The 16,945-nt window shown below is 43.2% G+C and overlaps 1 protein-coding gene across 2 annotated transcripts in view; it reads left to right on the top strand.

Moving 5' to 3' along the window:
- The first annotated feature begins 13,861 nt into the window (after positions 1-13,861).
- Positions 13,862-16,945, top strand: part of SCAF11 (SR-related CTD associated factor 11) — a 51,214-nt gene continuing 48,130 nt past the window's right edge. The window contains exon 1 of one of the 2 annotated variants that reach the window (XM_040061552.2): positions 13,862-13,990. The gene's annotated coding sequence lies outside the window, so the exon portion shown is untranslated. Of the gene's footprint in view, positions 13,991-14,797; positions 14,819-16,945 lie in introns of those variants that run through there. The other variant, XM_040061553.2, reaches the window with a different exon arrangement.

Below are 16,945 nucleotides of genomic sequence, written 5' to 3'. Positions count from 1 at the left end.
CACTGATGGCTGGAAGCCAGGCACAGTAGACTGTCCTCCGCAGGCAGGGGGTGTCCTCGGCAGGCAGAGTTGGCAGTGCCGGAGAAGCCGCAGCGGCTGGACCCGGGCTCACCCAAAATCCAGCAGGACAGCGAAGAAAACTCCGAATTCCTGGGGGCTCCAACAGATGGTAGAATTCCCAGGGCTAGACCCCTCCGTTACCCGTGGACTCCAGCAGCCAGCTGTGGCCCGATCGGTGCTCCCCCCGGAAGAAGAGAGCTGCGAGACACCCCCCCACCCTCAGCTCTCTCCCGGAGCTTTTTTTTCCCTCCCCCAAACTAAGTTATCAGTTCTTTTGTCCAGGTTAAGCACTCAGCATTTAGTCTCCTAGCAACCTGGGAGGGGGAAAAAATTCTACAGTAAACTTAACCCTCAACACTTGGTGACTGAAGTGACTGAATTAGGGGCCAGCCTTGCCTCCCCCTCCCCTCCTGCCCCATGTATTTTCAGCACTGTCCTTGTTTTTGCACAAAAGAATGAAAGACAAACCTGCACCTCCCCAGTACCAAGGGAGGATGTACAAGGTCAGATGTCCCAGATACTCTGTCTTCCCACTGGGAATAAATTGCCAGAAGAGTTCATCTCCTGCTTAGATCAATAAATAAGAGAATGTTTTTAAGTGCCTCACACTGATATTATTGGCCGAGATATGTGAGTGAAAGTGCTATTTTGGAAGGTTAAATATCTCTTTGTAAATCCTGCCTACTTACTTGAGGGCTTAACTGGGGACATTGGAATAAGCATGGCCCCTGACCCATTAATCCCACAATTCCAGCCTGAGATCTGGGCTCCTCTAAAATGGAAAATCCTGTACTCCAATTCCTACCTCATTTACCACCTTCCAGCACAGTGCATTTGTGTGTCTAAGAACTAATACTGGATAAAAATGAAAATAAAACTGATTCCACCAAGGTGGCAACATTATAATTCTCTTTACTTTCCATTTTCTATGTCTTGCTGCTGATAGGTAATGAGATTTGCTTTTCATCATGATCTTCTGGGTTGATGCCTAAGAAGAGCATTGCAAGCTGTGATTTACCAAACTAGGGGGCAGGATTAGGTGGGTTATGTAAGCAAGATAGCAAAATCAATCATGAATGAAATCTAGACTCATTCCAGTGTTGTGCTGAACCCTGCCCTCTTGCCTTCAGCTTGAGGAGAAAAATTGCAGAGATCTGTACAATAATCTGCACTGTCCCTTCTATTCCTTTGCATCTTGGCTGTTCATAGTGCCAGATGCTGCCAGCATCTTCTGCCTTGGTTATCCAGTACATTCACCAGTACCACATGCAGTAATATGTTCTGATGTGTTTCTCTCATGCAGGTATGAAAGAAAAGTAGTATAACATATACTTGCAGCCCCAGCTGATTAAGTCTGCTCCTCAATCAGTTATCAGTAAATATGGACAGGAGTAAGGTGGTTTGCCCACCAAGAACATGGTGACCCTCAGGACAAGAACTGCCGGCCCTAAGCTTCCTCAGGCAAAACGATGGGGATGGCATGTGGTGGGCAGTGGAGCAGACTGGGTTTGCAGGGTTACAGAACATCTCCTTCAGAGATGTCAGGTCTCTGTGGTGTTTCAGTTCTTTGCCTTAAGAAAGCTAGAAGATGCATTGCCTGGAATTGCTGCTTTTTTGCCACTTCGTGGTTCTTTCACTGAGAGGGTGAGGAGGGCTGCCCACTGCAGCTACAGACTGTCCTGTCCACCCCTGCACCTTGGGTAGGTCACCCTGCAAAAGCATCTGCAGGAGCATGAGCTTCTAAGTGGAAAGCCCCTCACCTGCTGTTATCTTCTGTATTGCTGGATGGAAACTTTTAGTCTTCTGTCTTGGTTTGAAAGACACGTATCTGCTAGGGAGGGGCAGGGCCTCTCTAGGAATGGGGAATTCCAATCCCCTCCCTCAAAGTTATTATAATTTAGATTAAGGAGGCTGTTCAGGCAGAGCTATGGGGAAAGGAATAACAGTTCTTTACTAGTAAGTATAACAAGGCAAACAACCAACAACAATTACAGCATTAATAATAAACAGAACCAGGAAACTCGAGGGGCTTTGTTTCACAAAGCCTGGGGCAGTCTGACCTCTTGGGATTCCAAGAGCACCAAGCTGGAATGGTGGAAACTCCCAGGCTGGTGGCTGGAATGGCAGGATGTCCCAAGCAGGCAGGGGCGTGTCCCGGCAAAGTGAGCAGTGCTGAAGAAGCTGCGATGGTCGGGCAGGGCTGGCTCAGCTCCAGCAGGGCAGGCGAAGGGGCTCAGAATTCCTGGGCACACGAGCAGATGATGGTAGATTTCCCAGGACCGGACTTTCTGTTGAGAGTGGACTCCTCCCGCAGCAAGCAGCAGCCTGGCTGTCCTCTCCAATGCCCAGAGCAAGAAGCGCCCCCAGCTCCCCCAGCCCTGTCCTTTTCCTGCCCCACAACTCATGTGATCTTCCCCCTCCCGATTTTCAGCCAGCTCCTTTGTGTTGGTGAAGTGCCATCTAAGCACCAGTACTTAGTCTCTTAGCAACTTATGGGGAAAAATTCTATGAGAAAAAATAAGGAAGAAACCTAACCCCCAGCATAGTCTTTCCTTATTTTAAGAGCAAAAAAGAAGTTTTGGGTTACATTCTTTTTCTTTCTAAGCTTGACAACCAGACTGTTCACCGTAACAGAGTAAGGTACACATTAACGTGTTTCCATAAGCAGGACCTCTGACTCCACAAAGTTATTTAGGCTCCTGGATTTAGGCTAACCCTGGATTTCCAAACTGAGATGTCTCTGAAGATCTGGATCTAAGTGGTCATATCAGCAAACTCATGAAACTAATTTTGCACAAACAGCTATCAAATCCATAGGCTAATCAGTGAAAAAATAGAGATTGTTTTTTGCTAATAGCTTTCATTAATAATTATTTTGCGGTTATTGGTTGTGATATATGTTCTAAAGTTAATTCATGTTAATAAGATATAAAATGTAATACAAGCCATATAAATATAAGTTTTGTATAAACTAGCATGTTATAAGTTAAGTTTTGTTCAAACTAGCACATTGTGAATTAACTCAGGGGAAGGTGGTTCAACAAAATAAAGGAATTTCTCTAGCCCGAAAAGGCATGGGAGGGACACGAGGAAAACATGATTGGAATTACCAGAAAAGGTGACAAGAAAATGCCACTGCCAAGAATCCTTGAAAGGGAACAAAAGGCGACGGAAAACAGAGATGATAGCCCGGAGAACCAGATGATTACCTCAGATCAATATCTAGATCGTCCCAGTCAGGAATTAACATCTCCACACCACACCTGGACCCAACCATTAACAGTATTGTCCTCCTCCCCCGATCCATTCAGACTCTCAGAACTGAGACCTGCATGTTTAATGAAGATGCCTCGGAGGAAGGACCGTCGACATCCCGAGCCTCTCTCCGCGATCCAGCGTATAAAAAGAGACTGCTGCAAACCACAAATGTGAACTTGGGGATAACAGACTGGCAGAGTGTGTTATCGTTGTTCACCCGGCGCCGACCCCAGGCTCGACGCTGTCCTTTTAATTGTGGCTGTCCGAGACTGTTATTTTGTCTCTCAATAAAATTCCAAATTTTGATTTATCGAATTTGATCCATCTTATTTATAACATTGGTAAAGTACTTTAAACTATTTTTCTCCTAATAGGATCCCCTTAAAAGTCCCAATGCAATGCTTGATACAATTACAGCACATCAGTTCTGTGCTTCTGCAAAAGCTCCAGATGGTAAAACTGGTGTAAAAATGAGAAATACATGTTTTTCTCTAAACTAGTTCACTGTGATGAAAGGAGTAAGCAAAGTACCTGAGAAACCCAAATTTTTAAAGTGTTACTATTTCATACAGTCTACACTGTTACTGGTTTAGCAATCCTACCTTTAAAGGTACAGAACTATTCTAAATATACCAGACCAGATAATACAGTGATGCAAATAATGATTTTGCTGATTTAATCAAAACAGATTTAACTTTTGTTAAGAGACAACCAGATCCAAGAGTATCTGTACCCTATTTATAACTTTACTCCAGAACTCCCCATGGTCCCTGACATAGTAAAATGACACTTTCCACAAAGGCAAGAAATTCATTGACTTCATATTCTAAACAAACCATTGTTAAAATAAATTGAAGTCTCTTAACTCTTAACAATAGTGAGTCAAATGGATCTGACCTCTGGGTGGGACTTTAATTATGCCCACTATGTTTAAGAAAGTACAGTATTGTAATAATATTATTCATTGCATTCCAAGAGTTCCATCAGAAGCTTGACAAACCCAGGAAATTATGCACATCCTCACTTACAGTACTGCTAAATTGCTAAATATATCCGGTCACATAAAATATGATCCTGTAAAGTTTTGGCATTGCCATTTAATAAGAACTAATAATATCTCTGACTGTCCCTTTCCTTAAGTGAGTCGTTGTGTTCAATCACAGATTTTAGCCCTCTCTAAAAAAGGATAATCAGAATAAAACTCCAGCAAAACCCAGTAGTATCAGTGCTGTACAATGTTTGTGATGGGTGGAAGGAAGAGGGTGAATAAGAGGTTATCCGGCAGGGAAAGCCAGGGATGGATAATGTATAGAGGCCAGGAAGGCTGCTAGAGGAAGGGAGGTTGCAATGTGACATAAAAGTGGCATTTCCACTGAGTCTGTGGTTTCTGTTCACCAGCTCAGTTATGAGTCAGATCTGCCCAGCACCACACTGCCCTCTGGCAGAGCGCCATGGTGCCACCTACAGCTTCTTCTGCCTGGCTGCTGGGAAACTCCATCAGGAGAGAGAGAAACTCCGCATCTCCTTCAAATGGTGTTGTTAACCGATACTTAACATGACAATTAAATTTGAACTGATTTCATTGTGGTGAACAGAAAAGTTGTCTGAAAGGAGCTGCTGCAGTAATTTTCTCTTTTCTTTTTTCTCTCTTTTCTTTTCTTTTCTTTTCTTTTCTTTTCTTTTCTTTTCTTTTCTTTTCTTTTCTTTTCTTTTCTTTTCTTTTCTTTTCTTTTCTTTTCTTTTCTTTTCTTTTCTTTTCTTTTCTTTTCTTTTCTTTTCTTTTCTTTTCTTTTCTTTTCTTTTTCTTTTCTTCCTGGAAATGCAGGATGCTACTGCTCAGTTAAACCTTTCAGTCACAGCCAGCAGTGTCCACAGAAACAATAGCGGCCTTATTCCAAGTCATAGGTTGTGTTTTAGATCCTGAAATAAGGTTTCTTGGTGGAAGTTACTCACAATAGTCAACATCTAGGAAATTAAACTTTTCCCTTAATCTTACATTTCCATTGCAGCAGTTAGGTGTGTAGCCACGGTCCTGTGCTCACTGGCACTCAATCTCGCTGTTTAGATTTGCAGAAGAGCTTGTTAAACGTCTTCCCTTTTGATAACAGCTTCTTCTCTGTGTGTTTGCTCTGTCTTTGAAAGCCTGCTGATCATTTATGTCTGGAAGACAAGAATCAGGAATCCTGCCAGCACTCCGGGAGGCAGCACCTCTCCTCCCAAGCCAGAAGGAGCATCTCCGGGGATGCTTTGACGTCCATCTCCTCAAACCTAGCTCCACCATGCGGCTGGTTGTGTTAACGGGCACTTTCTGCGGCTGCAGGCGTACCATAGCTGCTTGCTGCCTGCTTTACAGGAGCGGCCCCAGGAAGGTTCTCTGATGGGGTTTTCCAACTGCTCACCCTGATGCTCAACTGGGGAAGAGGTCCCATTCAAAAAGGACTTTGCATCGTTTCCCACAATTGCTAGGTAACTATAGTTTGACAAAATATGGACAATGGTAGCTAGCACATGCAGTTTTTGTTTCCATTTAAAATTTTCAAGAATTATTAGTCCAAAATCAAATGAAAACCCACATTTTTCCTCTAAAACTTGGAAATCTGCATCACAAAAACTAGCACAGAAATCCCCACAAATTACTGCCACAGGAAGTGTTCCCAGGAGCTGGGGGGAAGAGATGGAGCAAGAGCATGTACAAGCTGGATGACAGGAGTTTTCCTCTTGTCACATCCAAGTCCAGGGATCCAGCTTGCTCCAGGGCTACCTCATGAACAGCCTCTCCAGAGAGCTTGCTGCATGGCTTTGAGCAGTGGCACAAGAAGGCTGTCCATCCCTCCCATCACAAACAACCAAACAACCAAACAACCAAAAAACCCCACAACAACAAAGAAAAGCATCCAGAAGCCAGCAGCTGCCATCTGGTAATTTCATCTCATCTGCAGAATGGTTCCCTACCTATTCTGGAAATATTTTGGAAAGTGGGTGAAGTAGAATAATTGCTTTCATAGGCAGCAGTGCTCTTCGGGCCACTCCTACACCAGCCTCCCAAGTGAGCTAATATTTTGATGCAGTGATAGGGAAAATGGCATCAAGAAAACACTGAGTTTGCAGGGCTAGAGAATGTTCAACATATCCAGCATTCTGGAGGGATTGGCTGAACTCTACTGGAGAGGTGCAGTCTCAGTGCTGGATCTCAATTTTGTTTAAAAGGTACAAAATTTTATTTGAAGTCTCTTTACCCACTTGTATTATAGACTTTAAAGCAGCTGAAAGAAGCTGGCAGGCAAAAAGAAACACTCTTACACTATATGCTTAAAATGTTAGAGGGCAGTGTACCCCAATACTTGCAAACACAAAGTTTGTCACAGATCAAGTATAGACTCAGCCACAATTTTAATGCTGAACTGAACAGGTCGTTACTGATTCCCCTTAACAGTTCGGTGTTATTAATTGCTACAAAATATATAATGTGATCCCTCAGCAGAAATGTAGCTATTCTATTCTCACTTTATAACACTTCTTTTTCACTAACCTGGGAAGATGGCACTAATAGGATCTACTTAGCTCCTCTGGAAATTTATAGAACTATTCTATTCAATAGTTTTGGGTTGTGGTGGGTTTTTTTTTTTTTTTTTTTTTTTTTTTTTTTTTTTTTTTTTTTTTTCTTTTTTTTTTTTTTTTTTTTTGCATACTTGCTGGAAAGCAGCTTGGTAGAAAAGGCCATGAAGGTCCTGATGGACACCCAGTTGAACATGAGCCAGCAAAGTGGCCTTGCTGCAAAGAAGGCAAGTGATAGGCAAGGTATTGCCAGCAGGTTGAGGGATCCTTTCATTGCCAGCAGGTTGAAGGCACTGGGGAAGCTACACTTGGAGTGCTGTGTCCAGTTCTGGGCTCCCCACTACAGGAGTGATATTGAGCTATTTGAGAGTCTAGCTAAGGACCACACGGACGATGAAGGGACCGGAGCACCTCACAAAAGAGGCAAGGCCAAGGGATCTAGGACTGTCCAGCCTGGAGAAGAGGAAGCTCAAGGGGATCTCAGCAGTGTGTACAAACACCTGCAGGAAAGGTATAAAAAGGAGGGAGCCAGGCTCTTTTCAATGGTGCCCAGAGACAAAATCCGTTACAACAGACACAACCTGAAACACAGCTGGTTTCCTCTGAATAACAGGGCACAGATTGCCCATGGAGGCTGTGGTCTCCATCTCTGAAATATTCAAAAGCCATCTACACATGGTCCTGGGCAACAGGCTTTAAGTGTCCCTTCCTGAGCAAGGTGAGGTTGGACCAGATGACCTTTAGAGGTCCCTCCCAAACACAAGAACTCTGTGCTTCTGTGAATTATTATTGGGAAGGTTATTTCCCTATTTTTAATTAGTATTTACAGGTCTGAAAGTGCTTAGAGTTTTGGCTAGATTTTTCTTTCAGTATTTTAAATAAAAAGGACAAGCAAACTTCAGGTGGAAAAAGCTTCACTGCAAAAAATCCTGGCTTAAGTGACAAGAATATTTTTTAATGTAACCACAGAACAAAATAAAACAGCCTAGAAAAACCCCAGAGTATGAGATGATGGACCGAAGAAATAATTATATTTCTCCTTTATTTTATAACCTGTGGGTAATCTCAGGAATTCTACAAAACTCTTCTCAGACCATAAAGCTAACACCTCCTCTAGTCCAGCCTTGATGGTGGCTGCATGAATGTGAGCACCATAACATTAACAACTCCTCCACCTAGCTGCCTTCTTCCATAATGTCATCCTGAGCAGCTGCAGACAAGCAGAGGCTTGTTAACATGTTATTTTTGGGAAAATGTCAGAAATAATCAATTTCAACATGATTTTGAACATACTGTTCTACAAGTGTATTAAGTGGGGTGTACTTTTAGTAGAGTGGATGCTTAGTTCTTCTTTTGAGTAAAAAGATTGTTTAGTATGCACTAAAAATAATCCAGTGGTATTGCATATGATTAAGGGATGTTCTTTTTAGTGGTGCCCTTATTAGCAAGTGTGCTATGAACAAATGTTTATTAGATAGTGAACAGCACTTCAGTTTGTATTGGACCATTAGCTAGCAACCTCTCAGCTGACTCAACGGTGATCAGCTGGGGATTAGTCTAGGGACTGTAATAACATAGCCCAGTTTGGGTGCAGTAAATCACTAATTATGCTGTCAAGATAAAGTATTTGATAATAATACAAAACTAGACAGCTGCGATGGTGGTGGTGTTGGCAACTGATGTAATTCATGTGAGCTATACAGTAAATAATCTGAAGCCTGAAATGATTTTTTTAAAAGTTATGGCCAAGTTTTGTTCTTATTTTAGTCACTTGGATTATTGCCTGTTATGCTTAGGACATGACATTTTCTGAATGCATTTAAAGAAACACACACAACTCTATGAGTAGCTAATAGAAGAAATGGCCTGAAAGTCCTCCAAGAAGCTTTCCAGACCCTGAGAGCTGCTGCCTCAGAGTAATTCCTTTTTCCACCTGTGAGATGCTGAATTACATTTCTGTTTTCTGCCTTCTGTGAAGAAAAGCCATGCAACCATCACAGGGAATCAACATGGTTGACTCAGACTTACTGAAAAGATGAAATTAACTATCTCAAAATCAAAACAATTAAGTAAAATAATTTTTTTCTCATCAGCGCCTCACCAAAACATTACCGAAGCTGAACACAGATTGTATTCTGCCCTCTCTGGGTACTTCGTGACAAGCTTGACTGACTCATGTGGAGCAATCAAAGAAGATATTTCCATCTCTGGTTATCTGCTTTTCCATTTTGCTGATGGGTTACCACCTCACAACAGACAACAGAATCAATGTTTCAAACCGCATGGCAGATTAGTGTAAAGAATCATCAGTTTGGGATTTATTTGTATTGTGTGTGGTTGCTTTTAATTTTTTTTCAAAAATGGAAACCCTTGGGATAGGGACAGATTAGGAAGGAGTGGAAGGTAATGCCTCTTGTTATGAAAAGACAGACATTTTCTGGAGACACTGTTCTGCATCACTTTCTTTAACTTCTCTTGCACCACAACTTGATGGCTTGGTAGGCTGGATTTCAGAGACTCCTGTTCATCCTGCTACTGCCATTGCTAAACCACAAAGTTATGGATACAGATTTCCTCAACAGGAGGAGTGAGTGGCAAGTGCAGGAAACTTTGAGAAGTCTAATGTATTCAAAATCTCAAGGAAGGGCAAAGGACACGGCAAGATTCAACATGTGGGACAACTAAGGAAGACAAAGATTTCAAAGCACCTTTGAACTGCAGTAGTTAATCAATACTTTAGAGAAAGTAAATCTGTGCTAAAGATTCTGCATTTTAAATTAAATATAAGGAGCTCTTCTATAGTACAACCAGCAAAGACCGAAGAGCGTTCTTAATCTCTCAAGGTTAAATAAGAAATTTCAGAAAAATCAATTTGTCCATATCTGTCATGTAAAAAAATCAACTAACAGACATTTTGAATCTGTTTAAAAAATAAAAATCTTTTAGATGTTCATGTGAGTACAAAAGTATTGATTCACATGAAAGAAGGCTATTAAATTGCAGTATTATAATGTTTTCCAGTATGGTTGATAAAGATGATAAAGATGTTTTCATCCCTTAAGGTAAACAAAAATAAGAAAAAAAGATAGGGAAGGAACACTGTTTTCTAAGTTTGTTGATGTCCATGAGTGCTGGGACATAATAAAGGCAGTTCCTCTGTTTATGGAATGCAGCTTCCTGGGACTTAGCTGCTGGCTAGGGTCAAACCATGACACCAGTTAACTTCATTCCCTCTCATCCTCCTCTCACTCTGTCATACACAGTTCCAGAGCAAAACCTTTTCATCCAGTAAGTTCAGGCCCATATGTGCCTTAAATTTAACTTTGTTATTTAGCTATCTCCTGTAGTTCTTCTAAGATGAAGACATCCAACACTTTAAACAATATTTATGTCAACCTGTTGTTACACCAAGTTTGAGTGAAACCAGTAAGCCTGTTCAGGGTGGTGAAGAGAAACATTATGCAATATGGTTCAGCTTAAGTTCAATGGACTAAATTGGTTAGACAGATCATCAACCCACAAATTAGAACAAATAATTTGGGACAAAGAAAGAATGGTCGCTATTTTTGCTAAGGAGTGCATTGTTGGATTTTTGTTAGAAACTGTGAGGGATGTACATGCTAGTGTTAAAAGCTCCAAGGATTTCTTGTCTTAAGACTGTGAATAAATGTTGTTGGTCACAGTACTAGGATGTACTGTACTAGCACAGTACTAGGATGCAAAATGCTCTTGGGAACTCTTGGAATAATTTAAGAATGGTGTCTCTATGACAGGATAACACCTATCCCATTTCTTGCCAAGGAAACAATATGGCTATATAGTATGAATTATGGCTAATTATCTCACATGCTGTTTCCTCGGAGCCCTTAACACAGGAAGCCTTTTCTTCTTCCAGATACTCAATATTGCTATTAATAGCATCTTTCATTTCTACAGTGGGATGTATTCCAGAGAATCCCAGTCTATCTCCATCGAGCACAGTCAACAAGTGACCAACAACCTGGCATAACAAGAGAAAAATTCCAGTCAAGACCATGACAAAATTCCTCAGATCCTATACAAAAGGGTTGCTGCTACCCACAAAGAACTGAGAAAGTCCGATATCCAAAGAACTGAGAAAGTCCTAGGGATTTGTCCAAGATCTTCAGCTTCAGAGATAGAATATAATTTATTTGAACAGGAAACTCCTAGGAACTGACATGTGGATACTGAACATGGAAATACTCTGAATCCAAAATGTGTGCTGTCAAACTTTGTGATCTGATCCTGTCCACCTCTTGAAACTCAGTTTTGCCAAAGATTAGGCCCACAGGAACAATTGTGTACTTTAAAGTAATAGTAAATAAATAAATACATAAATAAAAGTAATACTTTACTAAATGGCAAATGTTGCTGGTTCAAAAAGTGAATAGTAGAACCAGTAGCAACTGACAGGATCTTTGAATAAATCAGAAGACTAAAAAAAAACCCAAAACAACCCAATCAACCAACCAACCAAAAATCCAAAGTAGAGGCTGGATAACTTTGTTTCCAACAGGGCAGCTAGCATTTGTGACTGTTGGGTTTGTCCTGTGTAGGGCCAGGTGTTGGACTTTGATGATAGTCGTGGATCTCTTCCAATTCAGAATATTCTGTGATTCTGTAATTTCTTAAAATGAATGCAAGAAAAAAAAAAAGTAAAGAAGAAAAAAAGAAACAGAACAGTTGTCTATACTGTGACTGACTATACTCTCAAAAAAAGTTTGGGTTTTTTTTAGGTGTTAGACCACACTTTTATATTCCCTTTGGCTAAAAAGAATTCTGAAATTCCTCACTAGTCTGTGTTAACTCATCCCACTTACTTTTATTTATAGACTATCATGCTGTATTTCTAAACAATGACATTTGCAAGCAAAGACAGACTGGATGTAAATAAAAAAACTAGTCTCTCAATCAAACTGTTTTTAAAACAAGAAAAAAAGAGAAAAGTTCTATCACTGAAATAATGTTCCCTGTGCAGCCAAGTATTCAAGGCATCTTGACAAAGAAAACATACAACCTACTTACTTTTTTATATATAGATATAGATATAGATATAGATATAGATATAGATATAGATATATAGATATATCAGAATTTCAAAATTCCCTAAAAATTTTCATGAATAGCCATAAAAGGCCAGTGTTGGGATAGATGTGAGACAGACAATCAGAGGATGAAATGAAAGTACAGACAGCACATCAGAGGTGAAGTCTGTTTCCCTTTGCATTCCTCTCTCACACAGATATTTCTCTTCAGCTTGCCTGGCTCTTCTGTGCAACATGCAGCACCAGTGGGTGACAGCAACATCTCTATGACTTGTGACAGGAACAGTGAATTCCAAGCTCTCTCTGCATCTGTGCGCCCCAAGTGACTTGGTAAACATTTGAATTAAAAGATTCATCAAAGAGTAACATACAGTAGCTGTGTACAGTGTCCTCCTTGCAACAAAACCTTACCCGTGTGATTGGCTAGGCAGACACACAGCTGGTTTGCTGCTATGGTTGTCCCTTCCTAATTGCTTCAGCGTCTAGTTCTAGGGTCATTCAAGATCTCAAGGTAGTCAAAACACAGCACTTGTGTTTATAACAAAGCTTTCTTTAATGCCAAATTTCCTAACACCTTATTCCTTTATTTATATAATCCCAATGAAGAATTTGAGGAATTTGCTAACCTTAATCGCTTTAAAGTCAGACTTACCTTAAATATTTAATCTCCATTCCTAAATCTATGTTTTCCAAATCATGGAAGCAGTCTTACTCCAAATTATGGAGTAGTCTTATTACATTTCCCTGCAGCTTTCCAATGAACAGTTTTTTCCTTCCTTCCTGTCACTCTTCTTACATTGTGTCCCATAGCCTGCTCTTACTTAATTCAAGTTCTTCTGAGTTGATCCTAAATTAAGACTCTCTCAGTAATCCTGGCAACTAATAAGGTATTATAATTCTTGACAGACGGACTCTGAGATACATTTTACTCTATTCAGGCTGTGACTTCATTCTGAACGCCAGGAGACATTCAATCAAGCCTGCCTATCTGGCGGAGCGGCTTTCCCTTCCTGTCGTTTGTTGCTACGGCAGGAGTTTTACCCTGGGGGTTCAGCCGAGGGCTTGGCTCTCCACGGCGCTTCCCAGCTCTCCGCTGCCTCTGAGCCCGTGTGGGGGAGCCTCCAGCAGGCGGAGAATCTGGCGGTGCTGGGATGCAGATGTAACAGGGCCAGCCCAGCGCACAGAAGCGACTGCTGCACTGAACTGCTTTCCTGTCTGCCATAATCAGTACGTACGACACCACGGAAAACTGGTTTTAAAAGAACTGGCCATGGAAGTGTAGGAGGATTAGAAGCCACTGTGTCCGTACGATCTGCACGAATCACCGCTGAGCCCCCGGCGCCCTGGGGCCCCACAGGCACTGCTTCCTCTCTCTGCAGGGCCGGACCCACGGCCACGTACTCTTGTGTCACACGGCTTCGTCCAGTGTTCCTGTTGCCTAACTGTATTTAAATAAAATAAAATAAAATAAAATAAAATAAAATAAAATAAAATAAAATAAAATAAAATAAAATAAAATAAAATAAAATAAAATAGTTTCGCAACCGGCGTGCCCTGCGACGCGTTTAGATGACGTCACCAGCCGCGCGCCCGTCCCTCGGCCGCTCCCGGCTGCCGTGCCGCCACCAGAGGGCGCCCCCGCCCGCGGCGCGTGGCCCCGCCCCGCCCCCGCCCACCCCGCATCATTGGCGCCCTGCCGGGGTGGGGCCACCGAGTCACGTGCTCTCCCGCCCGCCCCGCCAGGCGGTGCTGGAGGACCTATCCCATAATGCTCCGGGGGCGGCGCGGCGTGGGGCGGTTTGGGGGCGTTTCTCTGCCGCCAGGGCACCGCCTGCGCCGGAGCGGAGTAGCGCCCCCGCCCGGGCCCCGCCGGCGCTGCCGCCGCGTTCTCCCGGCCACGCGCGGACATGTGGCGGCGCGGCGGGCGCTGAGCGCGCGGTGCCCCGCGAGCCCCGGCAGCCCCGAGGCGGCGGAGGGAGCGCGGGAACCTGGGACCGGACCCGGCGCTCCCTGCGGGGCAGAGACCGCGCCAGGGATCGTCACGGCGCCAGGTGAGCGCGGCGGTTGGTGCCGGCCGCCTCCCTCGGGAATTTCCAAGCGGCGAGGGGAAGTGCTCGGGGCGGCGGGCCGGGGCCGGGCGCTGGCGGGCCGGGAGGGGAGGGCAGGCGGGAGGCGTTGCAGTCCCGCTTCGGCCGGGGCCTTCGCTCCCGCGCGGAGCCCGCCGGGCTGGGGCGCTCCCGCCGCTCCGCCGGGCTGGGGTGGAGTTTGCTGTCCGCTCCGGCCGCATTTTCCCCCCCTTCCCTCCCCACCTCTCCTCGCCGCCCGCGTCGTGGCGCCGACCGGGAGCCCGGCCCGGGCCGCTGCTGACGCTCGGTCGCGGTAGCGAGACGCGGGTCCGGCTCCCGTGCCCGCCGGCCCCCCTGGGGTGAGAGGGGAAACAAAGCGCGCGGCCGGGGCGACCCGCGGCCCCTCCGTGCCGAAAGCTTTTGTGAAGCCGTACCGGGAGGAGCAGCAGCCCTGCCCGCTGACCCGTGAGCGGGGCTGAACAAAGATACGACCCGCGGAGCACCGCCGTCCCTCCGCTCCCGGTAGGGTGGGTGCACGACCGGGCTGCCTGGAGCTGTAAACAACCGGCGGCCTTTGGTGGAGGAGCGGCTTCTGGGACCTTAGAGTTGTGGAGGAAGTTGCACGGAGAGGCTCAGCTCAAAGCCTAGCTCTGCTTTTGTGTTGCTGTGGGATCGCGACTTAGAAATCAGCAAAGTTGCGCAGGAGAGCGCTGGAGCCTGGAAGCGATTTTACCGAGCCAGTGAGATGATCTCCAGTTCTCGTGTTTTATAGTACATGGTGTCCTAGTTTCTTTTTTTTTTTTTTTTCCTTTGGTGAGTATTAAAGAATATTATTAGCTTGCGCTCGAAATGCAACTCATCTTTGACAGTCCATCTCTCCGTTTACAACTTCGAAACAAAGCAGTATTGTTAGGACTAAAATTGGTCCCCGCCCTCTCACGATGTTTTCCTCTTAGACTACTAATTAATTTAAAATTTTTAGGAAGAACGTGATAACAGAGAGAAAGCCCATGTAGTTACCGTGTGTTTAGTATCAGTAACTAGGTGCTGTTGGCAAAGAGTTACTTATTTAAAATGTCAAGACACCGTTAAGGTTGTGCCTATCTAATTATCCATTATAAATCCATTATATGATGGATTGGAATGTCCGTGATTATCGAACAGCTATTTTAAGTTTGTAATTTTATGGCTTCGGTAACCTTAAAGGGAAATCTAGCTAACTGCGTGTCCAGTGTTAAGTTTGTAGATCACTAATGTGTTGGGGGCTTTTGATTTTCTTTTCCGTGGATCACAGTTTTAAGTATAATAGGACTTAGTTTTACTATGTAGGTATTCAGACTCTTACACAGGGGAGAGTCATTTTGTCATCATTTCATCTGCTCATAGCAGAAATAAGTAGTACACTTCTTAAATGAAATGACACTGACAAAAAATTTGCTGTTATTTGGTTGATTATATGTGATAATCCATGTCTCTTCTTTTTTAACTGGAAAAGCTGTATTTAGAAACTCAGAGTATTAAATGTAAATGGATAGCATCCTCTTCAGTGGCATGGAAGATGCTTGGAAATGATCCCAAGTGCTTTTTCAAGTGTTTCCTTTAACATTTCTAGGAATACAGTGTTTGATTTTGTGATTTCCTGAGATGAGACATAATAGAGGCGAGGAAGGCTCTTTAGACTTTTAGTCAGAATATTAAATCTTTTGAAGGTTTCTTCTCAGCAGTTCACGTTTGCTGGTGGGCCAATTTTCAGAGTGACAAATTACACACATAGGAAGTACATCCATTTTTTTCATGCTTCACTGACCTTACAGTCTGCTTTGGAATGAGCAGAACAGGCAACAACTTTGTGTGTGTGTGAGGAAATCTCTCTCCCAAATGATTGTGGAAGAGAATGTTTTTTCTGACCTTCTTGAACAGCAGTAATCCTGGGTTGACTAGTTTACCTCATATTCTGATTACCATTGGAAACACCTTTCCAGGTATATGGTGAGTGTTTTGGCCTTGATTTTATGGCTTTCCCTCACATGTGAAAGTTGTTGAGTTTGACCCAACAGTCAGTTGTAAGTTTATCCTGTTCTCCAGTTAGTCAGCTATTGCCTTGGAAACATGTAGATGATAAAGAGTTTCTCTGTGCTCTCAACTGGCTGCAGTTTGATGTAGTTGCTGCATGGCTTCTAGCCCCTGGTTTTATAAAACTTGTAGATGGTTCTGCCCACCATACACTAGTGTTCTTCTCAGGTTACATACATCTATTGGGTTTTGGTTTTATCCTGTTACAGGGTTTCTTTGCAGAATCTTCTCAGTCTTCCACTGTCCTGAGTGCTAAAAAAACCCGTGCAAAATTTTTGAATTACTTAAGTTTGCTTTATATAGTAATTAAAGGGTAATTTGTCTTTCAAATAATGATGTATTTAAGTATACTTTATATTAATAGGCATGAAAAAACCACTGCTGTTAAAAGTTTGAAGGGCTGAATTATCATACCTACACCAAAATTCTTGAGGCCTGGCTTTTTGTCATTCCACTGTTCTGTGTTCTGATTTTCTTTGCCAACAGTATAAGGTGAGGGAGAAAAATTATCTTTACAATTAATACTTATAAAAACATGTAGAGCAATTCCTCATGACGGCTAAACTGACTATTCAGTGCTGTCAAGCATTGTTATCAGTCTTTCGAATTAATTCGTAAATGGTTATGGTTAATCTGCTAAACCCCTTGAGGCTGAAGTAGATTTGACATTGTATAGTCTTTCTGCCTTTTTTTAATTACAGGTTGGAGACTCAGTGTTAAGCATATTGTGCACTCATCAATGCCAGAGATCTCTTAAGTGCATGTGCTTTAGAGCACTTCCAAACACGGCCGAGTTCATGGCTTTTCAGCAGTGTAGACGCATTTTGTTTCTGTAGGTACTAGTCCTCCTTGCCCTGAGGGCAGTGA

Source organism: Hirundo rustica, chromosome 4 (genome assembly GCF_015227805.2).
Source record: "Hirundo rustica isolate bHirRus1 chromosome 4, bHirRus1.pri.v3, whole genome shotgun sequence".
NCBI lineage: Eukaryota > Metazoa > Chordata > Aves > Passeriformes > Hirundinidae > Hirundo > Hirundo rustica.
The sequence above is the reverse complement of the archived record's forward strand: the minus strand, read 5'-3'. Positions and strand labels throughout refer to the sequence as shown.